We start from the raw sequence: 14,036 nt of genomic DNA, 5'->3' as shown, positions 1-14,036 counted from the left end.
GAACATGTAATCATGGACCTCCCATCTCTTCTGCCTACAGACCAGTGGTAGTCATAGAACATGTAATCATGGACCTCCCATCTCTTCTGTCTACAGACCAGTGGTAGTCATAGAACATGTAATCATGGACCTCCCATCTCTTCTGCCTACAGACCAGTGGTAGTCATAGAACATGTAATCATGGACCTCCCATCTCTTCTGCCTACAGACCAGTGGTAGTTATAGAACATGTAATCATGGACCTCCCATCTCTTCTGCCTACAGACCAGTGGTATTCATAGAACATGTAATCATGGACCTCCCATCTCTTCTGCCTACAGACCAGTGGTAGTCATAGAACATGTAATCATGGACCTCCCATCTCTTCTGCCTATAGTCCAGTGGTAGTCATAGAACATGTAATCATGGACCTCCCATCTCTTCTGTCTACAGACCAGTGGTAGTCATAGAACATGTAATCATGGACCTCCCATCTCTTCTGCCTACAGACCAGTGGTAGTCATAGAACATGTAATCATGGACCTCCCATCTCTTCTGCCTACAGACCAGAGGTAGTCATAGAACATGTAATCATGGACCTCCCATCTCTTCTGCCTACAGACCAGTGGTAGTCATAGAACATGTAATCACGGACCTCCCATCTCTTCTGTCTACAGACCAGTGGTAGTCATAGAACATGTAATCATGGACCTCCCATCTCTTCTGTCTACAGACCAGAGGTAGTCATAGAAATGACTGTCCTTTATTCTGTTCATGTTTCTTGAAGCTGTTCCGCCACAAAACAATTTTGTCCAGCCTGGTCCTTGGAACCAACTCACTGGCCTTATGGTTAGAGTGTCCACCCTGAGATTGGAAGGTTGGGAGTTCTGCTTGGCACTCAGCATTAAGGGAGATAGATTGGGGGTAAGGCCCTGAGATTGGAAGGTTGGGAGTTCTGCTTGGCACTCAGCATTAAGGAGATAGATTGGGGGTAAGGCCCTGAGATTGGAAGGTTGGGAGTTCTGCTTGGCACTCAGCATTAAGGAGATAGATTGGGGGTAAGGCCCTGAGATTGGAAGGTTGGGAGTTCTGCTTGGCACTCAGCATTAAGGAGATAGATTGGGGGTAAGGCCCTGAGATTGGAAGGTTGGGAGTTCTGCTTGGCACTCAGCATTAAGGAGATAGATTGGGGGTAAGGCCCTGAGATTGGAAGGTTGGGAGTTCTGCTTGGCACTCAGCATTAAGGAGATAGATTGGGGGTAAGGCCCAGAGATTGGAAGGTTGGGAGTTCTGCTTGGCACTCAGCATTAAGGAGATAGATTGGGGGTAAGGCCCTGAGATTGGAAGGTTGGGAGTTCTGCTTGGCACTCAGCATTAAGGAGATAGATTGGGGGTAAGGCCCTGAGATTGGAAGGTTGGGAGTTCTGCTTGGCACTCAGCATTAAGGAGATAGATTGGGGGTAAGGCCCTGAGATAGACTAGTGTCCTGTCCAGGGGGTGTACTGGTACATCACGCTGCCTCGCTACAGAAACAGGAGATAGGCTCCTGCTCCTATGAGTCGTTCCGGCTTGCTCAGGCAAGGCTACTTACTGGTCCTTGGAGACGGATATTCAGGCTTTACTGTGCTTTATTGCTAAGTACCCTTTCTACCTGGGATATACTTTGAAATGACATGGTAAATTGTAGCAATAATATATTTACCTAATAATGATATGGTTTCTTTAGCATTTATCACTATAAACATCCATAGGATAACAGTGAAGATGTCTCTTGATAGAGCAGAAATAAGTAATATAATAATAATAATAATAATAATAATAATAATAATAATATATTCCATATAGCAGACGTTTTTATCCAAAGCGACTTAACCGTAAATCACAGTCCACAGACGCTGAGAGACGTTGGTCCGGCATCCCAATGTAACATAGCTACGCAGCTCTGAGACAACCATCCGCGGGGCACGCACAGCCCGAACACGTATCTCCCCACAATTCCCAACCAACGACTTTCCGGTACACGTCCTCTATTAATTTGAATGTGTTGACAGTTAGAGAAATTGCTTGAGCTGCGCTGAGAATTTGAATAGTATGAAACCCAACGGTGCAATATTCTAGAACATTGCTGTGTGTACGAGTCCATGTTTGGTACTCTGATAGACCCTTTACAGTCATGCGTGCATACATTTTACGTATGGGTGGCCACAGAGGGAATCGAACCCACAACCAACGCTTGGTGGCGTTGTAAGCGCCACCAAGGTGTAACTGGGTGGTACAGGACCTGCTGTGAGTGTAGGTGATGTCTCCTCGAGGGTCGATGTTGATCTTCCCTGGGATGCAGGAGATCTTCCTCTCTGTGTCCTTGGTCAGCAGCTTCAGGCACAGAGCACACCTGGGAAAGACAAGTTGCAGTTCGGTGGTTAGGAGAGGTTAACATGAGTCGTATTCATTGGGCACAAACAGAAGAAAACAGACTGAAACAGGTAGGCATCTACCTAGTGTCATGACTCTCTCCTTGGTGAGGATCAAAGGTGCCAGATCAGCTTGGCAAATGGCTGACAGATAGCCAGACCCCCCCTCTCTCCCACAGGAGAGGAGACGGAGGAGTTGGGACGGTTTTATGACTTAACAGCCGGTCATAAATAGTTTGCAGAAAAGGACTCCTTTTGGTCTCTAGTATGGGAAGAATTAGATTTTCTTTGTTCCAGAGACTTTTGCCGCCAAAACTATAAACGTCCAAAAAGTAAACACTGGAACAATAATCCTAACATCCGAATATTTGGAATGGTCAGTGGGGGTCTAAAGAATAATCATGTCATATTGTTTATTATTTTGTGATGTTATTAAAAACTGTATGAACCAAATACTGTAACTTAAGAAGAAAGAAGGATACCCCCTTTATCAGTCAAGTTTACATCTAAATGTTGTATAAAATATATGATTAAGTATGAGAGTATTTTGGTGAAGATAGGAATGTGATTTGAGTCTTTAATGAGATAATAGTTTTTCATATAAACTATGCACAGGGACTAGTCACACCCCAAGTGCCATCAGAGATCGTGTCAGCCAGTAGGAACGCCCCTTTTACCAAGAGGGCTTGAAAGACAAATTAACAGAAGACCTGCTCGTTTAGAACGGTTAGAAACTGTGAATCAGAGACCAGGAAGCGTGGAGCTGTGGCTACACGGCTTTAAAATGGTTAGACCAGAAAGACCAGTCGCTGTGGCTACACGGCTTTAAAATGGTTAGACCAGAAAGACCAGCCGACGTGAAGCGCGAGCTCACGTTACAAATGGTTGAACATCTACAGGACCAGCCGACGTGCAGCGGAAACTGAACGTTACAAATGGTTGACACTCTAAGAACAGGAAACGGTGAGAAACTCTGAAACTCTCAATCTCTACACAAGAAGAAGAAGAAACTCACTAGACTGTATCATATCAGTCTGCAGCTGGCATGTAAAGTTATCTAGAACTTTCACTGAAGACACGAGTTGGGAAGGACAATCCCATCTCAGACACGCCATTTGAAGACAAGCCGAGTCTCACCGAAGTGGGATGAAACACTCAAAACGTTTTTTGAGAAAGTGGTTCAACAGAGAGACGACGATCAAGGACAGCTACGTGTAAATATACGCATTGCATTTCTTATCCGAATGAGCGGTGTTTAGGGTGCTAAGTATTACGATTACTGTGAGCGTGTTTCCAAATGTAACAACGATAAATTGAATCTCTGTCTCTCCCTTTCACTTGACCCCTTCTTCCCCTAACCAAGCAGTCATGCTATTGTTAGTCCAGTCCAATAGGGACCTGTTTTCATTGTATTACGTTAGTAATCAATAATCTATACTGTGTGTGTGTGTGTGTTTATGTATTCTGTGTTATTATTTAGTTAGTTAGTAAATAAATAATTAAGCCAATTTGTGTATAGCTGATTAATCCATAAGGTTAGGTTTCTTGTAGGTTCAAGGATTATGCGATATTCAGAATGAGACTGATGAGGTCATGATTTAATAAGTGACTGTTATCGATATATAACACATATATATATATATATATATATATATATATATCTTCTAAGAGTTTAATTCGGGAGATCTTCTAAGAGTTTAACTCGTTAAACAACTTCTTCCGTGGTGCCCCAACTTCCTAATTAGTTAATTGTTACATGATTAATTTAATCAAGTAACAATTAAACATAGTTAATTGATTTGATAAATAACAGTAATCACATTAATGCAAAGTCACGTCACGACACTGTCCAGTAAGAAATGCTCATTTTCATTTTTCTGTTGCAAAATGTTTTCTGTTGTGTGCCCAAATGAATAAGACCAATGACAGACAGACCAATGCACCCCAGAGCTGCCACACACCTGTACAGAGTTGATGCGTTGCCTGGGGAGTCCTGGTTCTTATAGTCAGGATCGAAGAGACACTCAATCTTCTTCTGGAATAACTTACTGAGAAAGGGAGAAATCAAAGGTGTTGGCAGTAGCAGAATGATCGGTCTACCAGGCCTGCCAAAATCTCTAGGCCTACCTTTTGAACTTGTCTTTTCTGTCCATGACGTCGTCTGCCTCGTTGTGGCTGAAGAGGTCAGCGATGTGCGCTGCCAGGTTACTGTTGATGCAGTTCATGTTGCAGGGTGTGGCCACGATGGCACTCATGTGCTTGTGACAGTACTGAATACACTCCTCCACCTATGAGAGGTCAACATGTGACAGTACTGAATACTCCTCCACCTATGAGAGGTCAACATGTGACAGTACTGAATACACTCCTCCACCTATGAGAGGTCAACATGTGACAGTACTGAATACACTCCTTCACCTATGAGAGGTCAACATGTGACAGTACTGAATACACTCCTCCACCTATGAGAGGTCAACATGTGACAGTACTGAATACACTCCTCCACCTATGAGAGGTCAACATGTGACAGTACTGAATACACTCCTCCACCTATGAGAGGTCAACATGTGACAGTACTGAACAAGTATTTGATACACTGCCGATTTTGCAGGTTTTCCTACTTACAAAGCATGTAGAGGTCTGTAATTTTTATCATAGGTACACTTCAACTGTGAGAGACGGAATCTAAAACAAAAATCCAGAAAATCACATTGTATGATTTTTAAGTAATTAATTTGCATTTTATTGCATGACATAAGTATTTGATCACCTACCAACCAGTAAGAATTCCGGCTCTCACAGACCTGTTAGTTTTTCTTTAAGAAGCCCTCCTGTTCTCCACTCATTACCTGTATTAACTGCACCTGTTTGAACTCGTTACCTGTATAAAAGACACCTGTCCACACACTCAATCAAACAGACTCCAACCTCTCCACAATTGTCAAGACCAGAGAGCTGTGTAAGGACATCAGGGATAAAATTGTAGACCTGCACAAGGCTGGGATGGGCTACACGACAATAGGCAAGCAGCTTGGTGAGAAGGCAACAACTGTTGGCGCAATTATTAGAAAATGGAAGAAGTTCAAGATGACGGTCAATCACCCTCGGTCTGGGGCTCCATGCAAGATCTCACCTCGTGGGGCATCAATGATCATGAGGAAGGTGAGGGATCAGCCCAGAACTACACGGCAGGACCTGGTCAATGACCTGAAGAGAGCTGGGACCACAGTCTCAAAGAAAACCATTAGTAACACACTACGCCGTCATGGATTAAAATCCTGCAGCGCACGCAAGGTCCCCCTGCTCAAGCCAGCGCATGTCCAGGCCCGTCTGAAGTTTGCCAATGACCATCTGGATGATCCAGAGGAGGAATGGGAGAAGGTCATGTGGTCTGATGAGACAAAAATAGAGATTTTTGGTCTAAATTCCACTCGCCGTGTTTGGAGGAAGAAGAAGGATGAGTACAACCCCAAGAACACCATCCCAACCGTGAAGCATGGAGGTGGAAACATCATTCTTTGGGGATGCTTTTCTGCAAAGGGGACAGGACGACTGCACCGTATTGAGGGGAGGATGGATGGGGCCATGTATCGCGAGATCTTGGCCAATAACCTCCTTCCCTCAGTAAGAGCATTGAAGATGGGTTGTGGCTGGGTCTTCCAGCATGACAACGACCCGAAACACACAGCCAGGGCAACTAAGGAGTGGCTCCGTAAGAAGCATCTCAAGGTCCTGGAGTGGCCTAGCCAGTCTCCAGACCTGAACCCAATAGAAAATCTTTGGAGGGAGCTGAAAGTCCGTATTGCCCAGCGACAGCCCCGAAACCTGAAGGATCTGGAGAAGGTCTGTATGGAGGAGTGGGCCAAAATCCCTGCTGCAGTGTGTGCAAACCTGGTCAAGACCTACAGGAAACGTATGATCTCTGTAATTGCAAACAAAGGTTTCTGTACCAAATATTAAAGTTCTGCTTTTCTGATGTATGAAATACTTATGTCATGCAATAAAATCCAAATGAATTACTTAAAAATCATACAATGTGATTTTTGTGATTTTTTAGATTCCGTCTCTCACAGTTGAAGTGTACCTATGATAAAAATTACAGACCTCTACATGCTTTGTAAGTAGGAAAACCTGCAAAATCGGCAGTGTATCAAATACTTGTTCTCCCCACTGTATGAGAGGTCAACATGTGACAGTACAGAATACACTCCTCCACCTATGAGAGGTCAACATAAACAGGTTATTGAGTTTGTTCAATGCCTTGGGAGGTCATATGTCACCTACTTGCAATAAAAGTAACATGTTACAATTCTAAAAACACCTCTAATGGCAACCATGCAACAGGAAGTTAACAGTTCGAAAGGCCCCTCGTTTTCTGTTTTGGACTAAAGTGAAGAGTGAAGCCTCTTCGCCTAACTAGCTGATTGGTTTTCCGTTTTTTTTCTTGAGGGCTATTTTACTCAACGACCAACAAAAGCTTGCTGGTTCATGTACTGGTTCATGTACTGGTTCATGTACTGGTTCATGTACTGCAGCAGAGAGGAAGAGGCGAAGCGAGAGGTTTCACTCCTCGCCAAAATCTGTCCAAAATATTTTCAGTTCAGCCACTTTGCGTTTGTTCTTCAGCTACAACAGAAAACCAGGGCCCCCCGAAAACGCTTCACGTACAGTACATTGCAACCGGCATAGCAACCCAGCTCACGCCATTACAACACTTACTAACATGTCCATCTTCAAGAACTCGGAGGAGATGAGGATTGAGATCACATTGCTGGGCTCTGTAACCACACAACCAACAAACACCACATAACCAACCAATGTTACCACACAACCAACAAACACCACATACCGACCAAACACACTGCCAGGCCAACCAACAAGCACACCACTATTAGTGACCAAATCACAGCAATGCCGTCTCCATGGTTATCATTTGACACGCCCAGGTAAGTGAATGGTTTAGTACTGTACAGGCATCAGTGTATGTAGCTACTGTACAGTCATATGGTGCGAGAGCATATATTACATTCTTTACCGAGCTTGGGTTTGTCATTGTTGCCATCAACGGCCATTTTGTGCCTCTTGACGTAGTTCATGAGCCAGTCGAAGATCTGTACGTCACAGTGCACAGAGATGTCCACCTCCTCCCAGCGCTGGGGGTCAACAGAGAGGTACTCAGCAAAGTAACGCATCTCGTTGATCAGAAGGTCACGGGGACACATGAAGTCCTGCTTCAGGTTCTTAGACTCGTCACACACGTGGATCACCATATTGGGCCTGCATGGGGGAGAGATACAGACAGGCAGACAGACAGGCAAGCAGACACACACACAGAGACAGAGACAGCAAGATAACTTGATTTTTGTATCATAGTACATATGAGCATTTGTTAGCAGACTAAGTTATTGATCCTGCTCTATGAAACTCTTTGATCACCTTGACTTGAGCTAGACTGGTTAACAGTGTATTTCTGTTTGACGGTAGTTGGACCAGGCAAATCAGCATGTGTGTCACTCACCCTTTCCCCTCCTGGGGCTTCTCTCCCTCCTCTGCAGAGTCCCTGCTCTCTTTCTCCACCGAGCTACCTCTTGAAGGGTTCACCGCCAGGCCTGGAGAGTGGAGACACCAAACAAGACTGTGTAGCTCACTGAGCTAATGCCTAGACATTCAGACATGAAGAGTCTTCAGGTCTTACTGCCTGCTACATTGGACGCAGAACTTTAGCATCTTGACTTGCTGCGTCACCGCTTGGTATGGCAACTGCACCGCCCTCGATCACAAGGCGCTACAGAGGGTGGTGCGGGCGGCCCAGTACATCACTGGGGCTGAGCTCCCTGCCGTCCAGGACATCTATACCCCAGCCACCCGAGCCATAGACTGTTCACTCTGCTACCGCATGGCAAGTGGTACCGGAGCACCAAATCTGGGACCAAAAGGCACCCGAACAGCTTCTACCCCCAAACCATAAGACTGCTGAACAATTAATCAAATGGCTACCCGGACTATTTACATGTACCCTTTTTTGCACTGACTCTCTTACACTGGCTTTATGCACACTCACTGGACTCTACCCACACACACGCACTCTCCACATACACTGCTGCTACTCTGGAAAGGGTTCGTCGGTAAGCATTTCACGGTAAAGTGTACACCGGTTGTATTCAGCGCATGTGACAAATGACAATTGATTCGATTTTTTGCTGAGTGTGAGACGCTCCTATTCATTTAAATGGAAGTCTGGTTCTATTTCCAAGATTTCCACTTGCGGCTCAAGCCCAGAACACTAGGATAAAATAGATCGCACTCGGATCACGCTGGTAAAGCTACGTGTTCAGTGTAGCAGGTAAAAAACTTACTGCATTTGGGACGCCCCAGCAGCTTCTATGTTAGGCAGGCTTACCCCCAGCAGCTTCTATGTTAGGCAGGACTACCCCCAGCAGCTCCTATGTTAGGCAGGACTACCCCCAGCAGCTCCTATGTTAGGCAGGACTACCCCCAGCAGCTCCTATGTTAGGCAGGACTACCCCCAGCAGCTCCTATGTTAGGCAGGCTTACCCCCAGCAGCTCCTATGTTAGGCAGGACTACCCCCAGCAGCTCCTATGTTAGGCAGGACTACCCCCAGCAGCTCCTATGTTAGGCAGGACTACCCCCAGCAGCTCCTATGTTAGGCAGGACTACCCCCAGCAGCTCCTATGTTAGGCAGGACTACCCCCAGCAGCTCCTATGTTAGGCAGGACTACCCCCAGCAGCTCCTATGTTAGGCAGGACTACCCCCAGCAGCTCCTATGTTAGGCAGGACTACCCCCAGCAGCTCCTATGTTAGGCAGGACTACCCCCAGCAGCTCCTATGTTAGGCAGGACTACCCCCAGCAGCTCCTATGTTAGGCAGGACTACCCCCAGCAGCTCCTATGTTAGGCAGGACTACCCCCAGCAGCTCCTATGTTAGGCAGGACTACCCCCAGCAGCTCCTACAGTGAGGGAAAAAAGTATTTGATCCCCTGCTGATTTTGTACATTTGCCCACTGACAAAGAAATGATCAGTCTTTAATTTTAATGGTAGGTTTATTTGAACAGTGAGTGACAGAATAACAACAAAGAAATCCAAAAAAACGCATGTAAAAAATGTTATAAATTGATTTGCATTTTAATGAGGGAAATATGTATTTGACCCCCTGTCAATCAGAAAGATTTCTGGCTCCCAGGTGTCTTTTATACAGGTAACGAGCTGAGATTAGGAGCACACTCTTAAAGGGAGTGCTCCTAATCTCAGCTTGTTACCTGTATAAAAGACACCTGTCCACAGAAGCAATCAATCAATCAGATTCCAAACTCTCCACCATGGCCAAGACCAAAGAGCTCTCCAAGGATGTCAGGGACAAGATTGTAGACCTACACAAGGCTGGAATGGGCTACAAGACCATCGCCAAGCAGCTTGGTGAGAAGGTGACAACAGTTGGTGTGATTATTCGCAAATGGAAGAAACACAAAAGAACTGTCAATCTCCCTCGGCCTGGGGCTCCATGCAAGATCTCACCTCGTGGAGTTGCAATGATCATGAGAACGGTGAGGAATCAGCCCAGAACTACACGGGAGGATCTTGTCAATGATCTCAAGGAAGCTGGGACCATAGTCACCAAGAAAACAATTGGTAACACACTACGCCGTGAAGGACCTGAAATCCTGCAGCGCCCGCAAGGTCCCCCTGCTCAAGAAAGCACATATACAGGTCTGTCTGAAGTTTGCCAATGAACATCTGAATGATTCAGAGGAGAACTGGGTGAAAGTGTTGTGGTCAGATGAGACCAAAATTGAGCTCTTTGGCATCAACTCAACTCGCCGTGTTTGGAGGAGGAGGAATGCTGCCTATGACCCCAAGAACACCATCCCCACCGTCAAACATGGAGGTGGAAACATTATGCTTTGGGGGTGTTTTTCTGCTAAGGGGACAGGACAACTTCACCGCATCAAAGGGACGATGGACGGGGCCATGTACCGTCAAATCTTGGGTGAGAACCTCCTTCCCTCAGCCAGGGCATTGAAAATGGGTCGTGGATGGGTATCCCAGCATGACAATGACCCAAAACACACGGCCAAGGCAACAAAGGAGTGGCTCAAGAATAAGCACATTAAGGTCCTGGAGTGGCCTAGCCAGTCTCCAGACCTTAATCCCATAGAACATCTGTGGAGGGAGCTGAAGGTTCGAGTTGTCAAACGTCAGCCTCAAAACCTTAATGACTAGGAAAATATCTGCAAAGAGGAGTGAGACAAAATCCCTCCTGAGATGTGTGCAAACCTGGTGGCCAACTACAAGAAACGTCTGACCTCTGTGATTGCCAACAAGGGTTTTGCCACCAAGTACTAAGTCATGTTTTGCAGAGGGGTCAAATACTTATTTCCCTCATTAAATTGAAAATCAATTTATAACATTTTTGACATGTGTTTTTCTGGATTTTGTTGTTGTTATTCTGTCTTTCATTGTTCAAATAAACCTACCATTAAAATTATAGACTGATCATGTCTTTGTCAGTGGGCAAACATACAAAATCAGCAGGGGATCAAATACTTTTTTCCCTCACTGTATGTTAGGCAGGACAACCCCCAGCAGCTCCTATGTTAGGCAGGACTACCCCCAGCAGCTCCTATGTTAGGCAGGACTACCCCCAGCAGCTCCTATGTTAGGCAGGACTACCCCCAGCAGCTCCTATGTTAGGCAGGTCTACCCCCAGCAGCTCCTATGTTAGGCAGGACTACCCCCAGCAGCTCCTATGTTAGGCAGGACTACCCCCAGCAGCTCCTATGTTAGGCAGGACTACCCCCAGCAGCTCCTATGTTAGGCAGGACTACCCCCAGCAGCTCCTATGTTAGGCAGGACTACCCCCAGCAGCTCCTATGTTAGGCAGGACTACCCCCAGCAGCTCCTATGTTAGGCAGGACTACCCCCAGCAGCTCCTATGTTAGGCAGGACTACCCCCAGCAGCTCCTATGTTAGGCAGGACTACCCCCAGCAGCTCCTATGTTAGGCAGGACTACCCCCAGCAGCTCCTATGTTAGGCAGGACTACCCCCAGCAGCTCCTATGTTAGGCAGGACTACCCCCAGCAGCTCCTATGTTAGGCAGGACTACCCCCAGCAGCTCCTATGTTAGGCAGGACTACCCCCAGCAGCTCCTATGTTAGGCAGGACTACCCCCAGCAGCTCCTATGTTAGGCAGGCTTACTCATCATCACACAGACATAGTTCCCCGAACCACTACCGCTACACATGCTGTAGCACATCAACCCGTCAGCCTCACCCGTCACTGAGATGGAGCTCTGATTGGTCCGCGTCTCCCCCGCGTCTCCCGTGGTGTCCAATAGTGTGGATTTGATGTAGGTGGACAGGGTGTCCACAGGGGAGGAGCCTCCTGCTGTCAGCGCGTTGCATTGGTCGTCCACGTGATGGAACCCTCCCGTGCTCTTCAGATCCTCAAACCTCTGCGCACACTGAAGGTAGGCATGGCAACCATGGCAACCATGTCACTACTATACCACGGCAACAACAACACTCGGACCACATAATCTTGGTTCCAGTGACCCCTGCACAACATTCAACACCAGTCCAAACTAAACTAAACTATAGTATAGCTTACCTCATAATACATTGGTGGGCGCTTATATTTATCATGTTACACACTTGTACAAGTGCAATGGAAATGTGTTTCTTGCATATCCAAACTCCCCCTGAGACAGATGTGGAGAGTGAGGTCACGGCCAGGGTCACCATTTTCCAGCGCCCCTGGAGCAATTGGGGTTAAGTGCCTTGCTCAAGGGCACAGCGACAGATTTTTCACCTTGTCGGCTCTGGGATTCGAACTTTCGGTTACTGGCTCAACACTCTTACCTCGAGGCTACCTTCCTAGCCTGGTCCCAGATCAGTTTGTGCTGTCTTTTCAACTCCTATGGTCATTGTCACTCCAATCAGTGTCCATAGGAGTTCGTAAGACAACGCAGACAGATCTGGGACCAGGCTAATAGCCTTTTATGATCTCTCCTTAGTGGGAGCAGTGGTTAGCAAGCTTGCCTACAGACTGGGAGACCCGGGGTGGCGATCCACAAAGGGTGTTGCACTGTAGCCGTTAGCTACTATAGCTTCAATCAATCAATATGTTTATTGTCTCAGTTTGTAGTGCATGTAGACCTTACCTCCTTGGGTGTGAAGCCAGGGACCAGCATGGCCACGTTGTCCCAGTTGATGGGCTGTGGAACGCCCCAGAGACAGCTCAGCACCATGTCCAGGACTAGGATGTTGTTGTCATGGGGAACGTTGTTGTTGTTCAGGGTGCAGTAACGACTCATGTCTGTCTGCAGGTAAGGGTGAAAGAGTTCAAGGTTGATATGACATTATCATACATTATTACATCTGAAGGGTGAGAGAGATCAGAGCATTATTCTGTTAAAGGTAGACTCAGTGAGATGACACAATCATACAAAAGGGGGGGTGACTTCATTCTCACAGAAAGCTGCTGTTGCTACAATCGACAATCGTAACTACTGTCTACTTGACATAGATACATAAGAATAACCAGAGCATTTATAGAAAGCTTTGACATCCAACAGCATCTCTAACCCACATTCTGGAATAGGCTACTCATACTTTGTCCCACCATTGTCACTGTCATTGAAAAGCTGACTGTCAATAGCATACGCTGTGAACAGTGTACACACATACTTTTGGCTACTTCGATGATCTTCTTGCAACAAGGATGGATGCTCCTCCCTTGGAATGCCCTTTTGTCTTTGGCTGTAGAACTGCCCAACGCAAATTTAATGGCATTTTTGTCAGCAGCATATTCTAGCAAGCTAGCTACCTATAGTGCACATCACTGCACTATAAGCTAAATACGATACGTTTGTATTATAGTTCTAAAACACTTGTAGTATCTAGTTGGCTGTACGGTTATCTTGCATCTTACTGACTAAATGATGACACCTGATTCTTCTGTAGTCCGGATGATAGGACGTTCGGTGTACAGCAGCCGTCATCCACTTCTAATGCTAATGCTACTACCTAGCTAGCTGCTAGCTACTAACTGCACTTTCTCTGCAGTATTATCCCGGCGACAATTTGATGGACGGATAAGACATTCAATCAGCATTGTATACGGGATTGAAAAAGCCCGTGAATGACGTTTAGATAACGAACCACCAGTCGTTGCAGCGTCCCCAAATCTTCTGCTGCGTTGATTCCGCTCTTCCGGTGCCGCAGTGCAGCAGCCGGTGCAGTGGTCCCGCGTCCCGGGGTTGCTTAGCGACAGAAGTGCCCTTTTCGGCTAAATCAAATGATGAAGGGAAATTATTTTGTATCCAGCAGATGGGTCCCCACGTGTTTAACCTAGTTATAAAGGACGCATTGTATTACATTTTCAAAACAAGTAACATCCAATTGCCTTACCTCCATTACTTGCTACATTTGCACACACTGTATATATATATTCTGTTGTATTTTTGACTTTATGTTTTTTTACCCCATATGTAACTCTGTGTTGTTGTTTTTATCGCACTGCTATGCTTTATCTTGGCCAGGTCGCAGTTGTAAATGAGAACTTGTTCTCAACTGGCTTACCTGGTTAAATAAAGGTGAAATAAATAAAATAAAAATGATATAAA

The 14,036-nt window shown here is 46.0% G+C and overlaps 1 pseudogene across 1 annotated transcript; it reads right to left on the bottom strand.

The window, feature by feature from the left end:
- Positions 1-2,255: 2,255 nt before the first annotated feature.
- On the bottom strand, positions 2,256-13,412 carry LOC311120343 (SANT and BTB domain regulator of class switch recombination-like; annotated as a pseudogene). The gene is made up of 10 exons: positions 13,343-13,412; positions 13,099-13,178; positions 12,573-12,727; positions 11,684-11,873; positions 7,909-7,999; positions 7,426-7,667; positions 7,110-7,168; positions 4,518-4,678; positions 4,352-4,438; positions 2,256-2,371 (listed from the first exon to the last, which is right to left on the bottom strand). The product of its transcript is annotated as an SANT and BTB domain regulator of class switch recombination-like (transcript).
- Positions 13,413-14,036: the final 624 nt, after the last annotated feature.

This window comes from Coregonus lavaretus (genome assembly GCF_964263955.1).
Source record: "Coregonus lavaretus genome assembly, contig: HAP1_SCAFFOLD_628, whole genome shotgun sequence".
NCBI lineage: Eukaryota > Metazoa > Chordata > Actinopteri > Salmoniformes > Salmonidae > Coregonus > Coregonus lavaretus.
The sequence above is the reverse complement of the archived record's forward strand: the minus strand, read 5'-3'. Positions and strand labels throughout refer to the sequence as shown.